Source organism: Ranitomeya imitator, chromosome 2 (assembly GCF_032444005.1).
Source record: "Ranitomeya imitator isolate aRanImi1 chromosome 2, aRanImi1.pri, whole genome shotgun sequence".
In the NCBI taxonomy this organism is placed as follows: domain Eukaryota; kingdom Metazoa; phylum Chordata; class Amphibia; order Anura; family Dendrobatidae; genus Ranitomeya; species Ranitomeya imitator.
In genome coordinates, this window is record NC_091283.1 from 26979195 (window position 1) to 26985629 (window position 6435).

The window sequence follows — 6435 nt, forward strand, 5'->3', positions numbered from 1 at the left end:
GGAAACCCAGCGTTTGGTGATGTCCATGGGTTCCAGACTTAAGGCAGTGATTGCCTCCAAAGGATTTGCAACAAAATATTGAAAATAAAAATATTTTGTTTGGGTTATGTTTATTTGTCCAATTACTTTTGACCTCCTAAAATGTGGAGTGTTTGTAAAGAAGTGTACAATTCCTACATTTTCTATCAGATATTTTTGTTCAACCCTTCAAATTAAACGTTACAATCTGCACTTGAATTCTGTTGTAGAGGTTTCATTTCAAATCCAATGTGGTGGCATGCAGAGCCCAACTCGCGAAAATTGTGTCACTGTCCAAATATTTCTGGCCCTAACTGTATATTCTTCTACATAGGGGCAGTATTATAGTAGTTATATTCTTGTACATAGGAGCAGTATTATAGCAGTTATATTCTTGTACATAGGGGCAGTATTATAGTAGTTATATTCTTGTACATAGAGCCAGTATTATAGCAGTTATATTCTTGTACATAGGAGCAGTATTATAGTAGTTATATTCTTGTACATAGAGCCAGTATTATAGCAGTTCTATTCTTGTACATAGGGAGCAGTATTATAGTAGTTATACTCTTGTACATAGGGAGCAGTAGTATAGTAGTTATATTCTTGTATATAGGGGCAGTATTATAGTAGTTATATTCTTGTACATAGGGAGCAGTATTATAGTAGTTATACTCTTTTGCATAGGGGCAGTATTATAGTAGTTATATTCTTGTACATAGAGCCAGTATTATAGTAGTTATATTCTTGTACATAGGAGCAGTATTATAGTAGTTATATTCTTGTACATAGGAGCAGTATTATAGCAGTTATATTCTTGTACATAGGAGCAGTATTATAGTAGTTATATTCTTGTACATAGGAGCAGTATTATAGCAGTTATATTCTTGTACATAGGGGCAGTATTATAGTAGTTATATTCTTGTACATAGGGGCAGTATTATAGTAGTTATATTCTCATACATAGGGAGCAGTTTTATAGTAGTTATATTCTTGTACATAGGGGCAGTATTATAGTAATATGCAGAATTTTGAAATACCAAAATGCTAAAGGTCCCAATTAACCCCTGATGGCATTGATATGGAGCTTGAGATACTCCTGCACCATCCTCTGCAGTTGTTCAGGTGTCAGACTTGTACTCTGTTCTGCTCGTACACATGCTGGTCTAAAAAAATATTTTAAATGACTCACAAAAATTGCTTATGCCACTTATACTGCTGCTGCTACTGTTAATGTTTTTGCGTTGACGACTCGATGTTCCCAGGGTTGGAAGTCTTTAACTGCGATGCACTGTGTGCCTTACTGCTCTCTTGGGGAAAAAACACTCCTAAGATTGTCTACAAGCGTGCGTGTTTCAATATTTCAGCATGTGCGCATCCCTTTCCAGGGTGGGGGAAGCATCTGGCAAAATTTACTCTTGTACTGAGGATCTAACAGAGTGGAAACCCAGTAGTCAGCACTAATTCTAATCCTAAGGATACGGGCATCATGTTGAAGATAGTGCAGCAAGAAGGCGCTCATGTGTCCCCGCTTCCCTAGGATCCAACTCAATGGTGTGTTGGTGGCAGGGTAACACTTAAGGTTGCTTCCTCCTTCCCCTCTCGCCAACCATGGACAACAGAGAGGGAACATTATCCCTTTCATATCCTGACTGCTGCGCTTTCATCACCTCTTCCTCCTCAATTTGTTCCTTGGCTTCTACACCTTCACTGACAGTTTGTCTAGCACCATGAGCCCCATTGATTGCTGTAATCCACCCTCCCATGGCACAAGCCTGTGCAACGACAGTCCGGAATTTAGAGATATTATCCCTTCCACAAAAATTTCTGTACCACCAGGTCGAGGTTGTGAGCCATGCAAGGCGCGTGAGGTTTCCATGGCATAGAGCCACCACCAGGATTGCACCGTTATCACACATGGACTTCCCTGGCTCCAGGTTCAGTGGAGTCAGCTATTGCTCTAACTCGGCCTGGATAACTGTCCACAACTCTTGAGCCGTGTGACTGCGATCTATAGGGCATATTCATTTTAACACTGCCCGATTGCGGTGAGCCCTGGCTATGCAGTAGGGAGGTATTCTCTCTGCACTTTTCGAACATATGGCTAGGGATAGGTTGAGGGTGCAGGTGAAAGTCCTAGAGGAGCCAGAAGAGGAATGTTAGATACAGAGGTTTGTCCCGCAAGCCTTGGGGATTCCAAGAATTGTGGAGCAGCCCCTTTACCGCCTGCCCCCACAGCCACACAGTGCCCAGCTAGCGAGGTGTAACGCCCCTTCCCATGTTTGTTCATCCAATGGTGAAATGCACCCTGGCATAGATTTTCTTCAGAAATGGGTGAGGTTTTCTGCGACATGTTGGTGTCGTGCAGGCACAGCATTCTTAGAGAAGTAATGGGGACTGGGCAACTGGTACTAGGGGACTGTGATGGCCATTAAAGGGACTCTGTCACCTGAATTTGGTGGGACTGGTTTTGGGTCATATGGGCGGAGTTTTCAGGTGTTTGATTCACCCTTTCCTTCCTGCTGGCTGCATGCTGGCTGCAATATTGGATTGAAGTTCATTCTCTGTCCTCCATAGTACACGCCTGTGCAAAGCAATCTTGCCTTGTGCAGGCGTGTACTATGGAGGACAGAGAATGAACTTCAATCCAATATTGCAGCCAGCATGCAGCCAGCGGGTAAGGAAAGGGCGAATCAAACACCCGAAAACTCCGCCCATATGACCCAAAACCAGTCCCGCCAAATTCAGGTGACAGGTTCCCTTTAACTTCCAGAAAGTCTGCATCTACCAGGCAGAAAGGCAGCATTTCTGTGGCCAACAGATTGAAGATGACGGAGTTCAAGTTTTTAACTTTGGCATGTGTAGGAGGAAACATTGTTTTACGTGACTACATCGGCAGGACCAAGGGCTGACTGATGTGCTGAGAGGTGGAGTAGGGTGAACAGGACAAACTGCTGGACTGTGAGGTGCAGGCAGAGCTGTTATGGTGGATTGAGAAAGATGTGTTGTGGTTGGTAAACAGCAGCCATCTCCACTTCCGTAACAGTTGATTGGCTCTCATTCACCCAACTGTAGGGGGTAAATAAGTGAAGTTACAGTGGACATAGACCTGTGTGAGAACATTTACCACGGTGACGGTGGGCAGATATCGTGAGTTGGGTCATCCTTTGCGGTCTCAAAAAAGGTCCAAGCAAGGCAACCCTTGCCACCCCTGCTAACTGCAAACTTGCAACTGGTGCTGGCCATGGCCAGAGCTGTTGCTGAGGATGCAGTGCTTGTTGTGGTTGCATCACTCAGTGTCTGTGCAGCAATCCACAATGTAACCTTCTCGTCTTCCTCCTGATCTGCTGAGTTACGTGCCTCTGGGTTCACAGAAAGTGGGATCTACAACCTCACAGTCATCCTCTCAGTTATCCCACTACTCGACCTGAGAACCACCCTCCTCCTCTTCCTGCCCAACAAGAAAACATTTTGGGCATCGCGTCAGATGCTTTCCATCTCTGGATTCTGTGAATCTTTGGAGCAGACTTCTGCTGACCATGGAATAGAATGTGTGAACAGCTCTGCATAATGGCCCATCTGTGGTTCACCACAGTCAGTTGGGCATTTGGAAATTTGTGACACGGGGGGGAAACCAGGGTGATTTGGTTGCAAACTCTGAGGATTCTACTGTGTGTGATGTTAAGGTGGAGGAAGAGGAGAGGCAACTTGATGCAGTGCTTGCTATCCACATTCTGAGACTCCTCTACAAGGCATACCACTGTGCGGTTGCCAAAGAAAGGGAGTCAAGTAGCCCGTCTAGTAACAGATGTTAGGTCATCTTTGGATAGGATGAGATGGTGTTGGTTCAGTTGAGCTTTCATTACAACCTAACCCACATACACGTTGAACACCAAGCTTATTCCCCCTTCCACCACGAACCTCGCTTTTTCCCCACTCATGTTGTATGTACCCTTCCCCTCTTTTAACCTGCCATTTCATAACCTTAGGCCCACAGCTGTCAGTCACCTATTACTAAATGAACAATCACTATTTATTTTCTTAGGCTGGCCTCACATTTTCAGATGAGGGCTTTGCGGAGGGCTGCGTAGTTCCTCCTTTAAGCCCCGCCTCTTCCTTCAGCTCCGCCTACGTCAGCAAGCATCCTGTGTACCCTATCTTTAACATTGGGATTTAACATGCGGATGCCTCCGCACGCATCGCTTTGACGCTGTGCCGACCCCAACATGTTGCATTTTGCAACATGCGGTCGGCGCGTCAAAACGGCGTATGTGGAGGCATCCGCATGGCCTGCGTACCCTAACTTTAACATTGGGTTAAATTGACGCATGCCGACATAGGCGGAGCTGAAGCAAGAGGCACGGCAGTGGGCGGGGCTTAACAGTGGAACTACGCAGCCCTCTGCAAATGTGAAACTAGCCTTAGTGTGAGTGAACAAGTCTTATACCTAACGATTTTGATGAGCAAATGGGGCCTCCTGATTCCTTACTGCAACTCAGTTTTATACCAAACGATTTGGATTAGAAAATAGGGCCTCCTTGCTGAACCCCAATATTAGGCCTAATGATTTTTAAGAGAAAATTTGGTCTTTTGATTCCTCACTGCGACACAGTTTTTGCCCAAATGATTTTGAGGCCTCCGGAGACTGCCACACAGTTTTAGCACAATCTAGTTAGATGCTGGAAGATCGATTTCACACAGGTCAGGATCCTATCTAGCTAATGGACAAGTTCACTTGCAGCACTATCAGGAATGGCTTCTCTGTACTGTGACACTGAGAAAATGGCATCAGCCAAACAAGATGTCCACTTTTTATATGGACAGGGACACGTGACCTCGGAAGCCAATCACAGAAAACTTTGCGTCATGACGCTGTGGATGGTATCTGCACCCTGATTGGCTGCTGGAATGTACACACATGAAGTTATTACAGGACAAAAAAAAAGTGCGCCACTCCTCTGATGTCTCCACACCCCCTCATCAAACACGTTCCCCCCACTGCTCATCATACAGCACCACGATCCTAGTCAAAGTCATACATTTACCGATCTGTGACCGAATTTTGACAACTCATGCTCATGAAACTGAACACGAATCCGAATGTTAAGTTTGTGCCGAATTTGAGATTCAAGAACGTTTTCCAAACAAACTCGCTCATCTCTACAATTATTATGCAAATTGGATTTAAGTGTCAAAGATTTAATTGTTTTTCAAATAAACTCGTGGATGGTATTGTGTCTTAAGGCTCAATGGATCACTGAAATCAATCTTAAACACATGTGATAATTAGTTTTCCAGGTGATTCTAATGAAAGGAAAAGTACTTAAAAATGATGTTCCACATTATTAAGCAGGCCACAGGTTTCAAGCAATATGGGAAATAAAAAGGATCTCTCTGCTGCTGAAAAGAGTTAAATAGTGCAATGCCTTGGACAAGGTATGAAAACATTAGATATTTCACAAAAGCTTAAGAGTGATCATCATACTGTGAAGAGATTTGTGACTGAAACAGAGCACAGACAGAGTTCATGCAGATAAAGTCATAATGAAGAAGGGTTCTGCCTGACAAATTAATTTGATTAAGAGAGCAGCTTCCAAAATACCATTACAAAGCAGCAAACAGTTATTTGAAGCTGCTGGTGCCTCTGGAGTCTCTCGAACCTCAAGGTGTACGATCCTTCAAAGGCTTGCTGTGGTGCATAAACCTACTATTCAGCCACCCCTAAACAGTGGGCCCAGACATACATGAAGACTAATTTTCAAACAGTCTTGTGTACTGATGAGTGTCGAGAAACCCTGGATGGTCCAGATGGATGGAGTAGTGGATGGTTGGTGGATGGCCACCATGTCCCAACAAGGCTGCGACATCAGCAGGGAGGTGGAGGAGTCATGTTTTGGGCGGGAATCATGGGGAAACAGCTGGTAGGGCCCTTTAAGGTTCCTGAAGGTTTGAAAATTACCTCTACAAAGTATATAGAGTTCTGACTGACAACTTTCTTCCATGGTGTAAAAAGCAGAAACGTGCCTTCAGGAGCAAAATCATCTTTATACATGACAATGCACCATCTCATGCTGCAAAGAATACCTCTGAGTCAATGGCTTAAAAGGAGATAAACTCATGGTGTGGCCACCATCTTCACCTGACCTCAACCATGTAGAGAACCTTTGGAGCATCATCAAGCCAAAGATCTAGAGGGTGGGAGGCCGTTCACATCAAAACAGCAGCTCTTGAGGCGATTCTGACTTCATGCAAAGAAATACAACCAGAAACTCTCCAAAAACTCACAAGTTCAATGGATGCAAGAATGGAAAGGTGATATCAAAGAAGGATCCTATATTAACATGTAACTTGGCCTGTTAGGATGTTTTGGAGTAAAATAGCTTTTTTGTTCAGTGAATGTGACCTCCTAATGCTGCA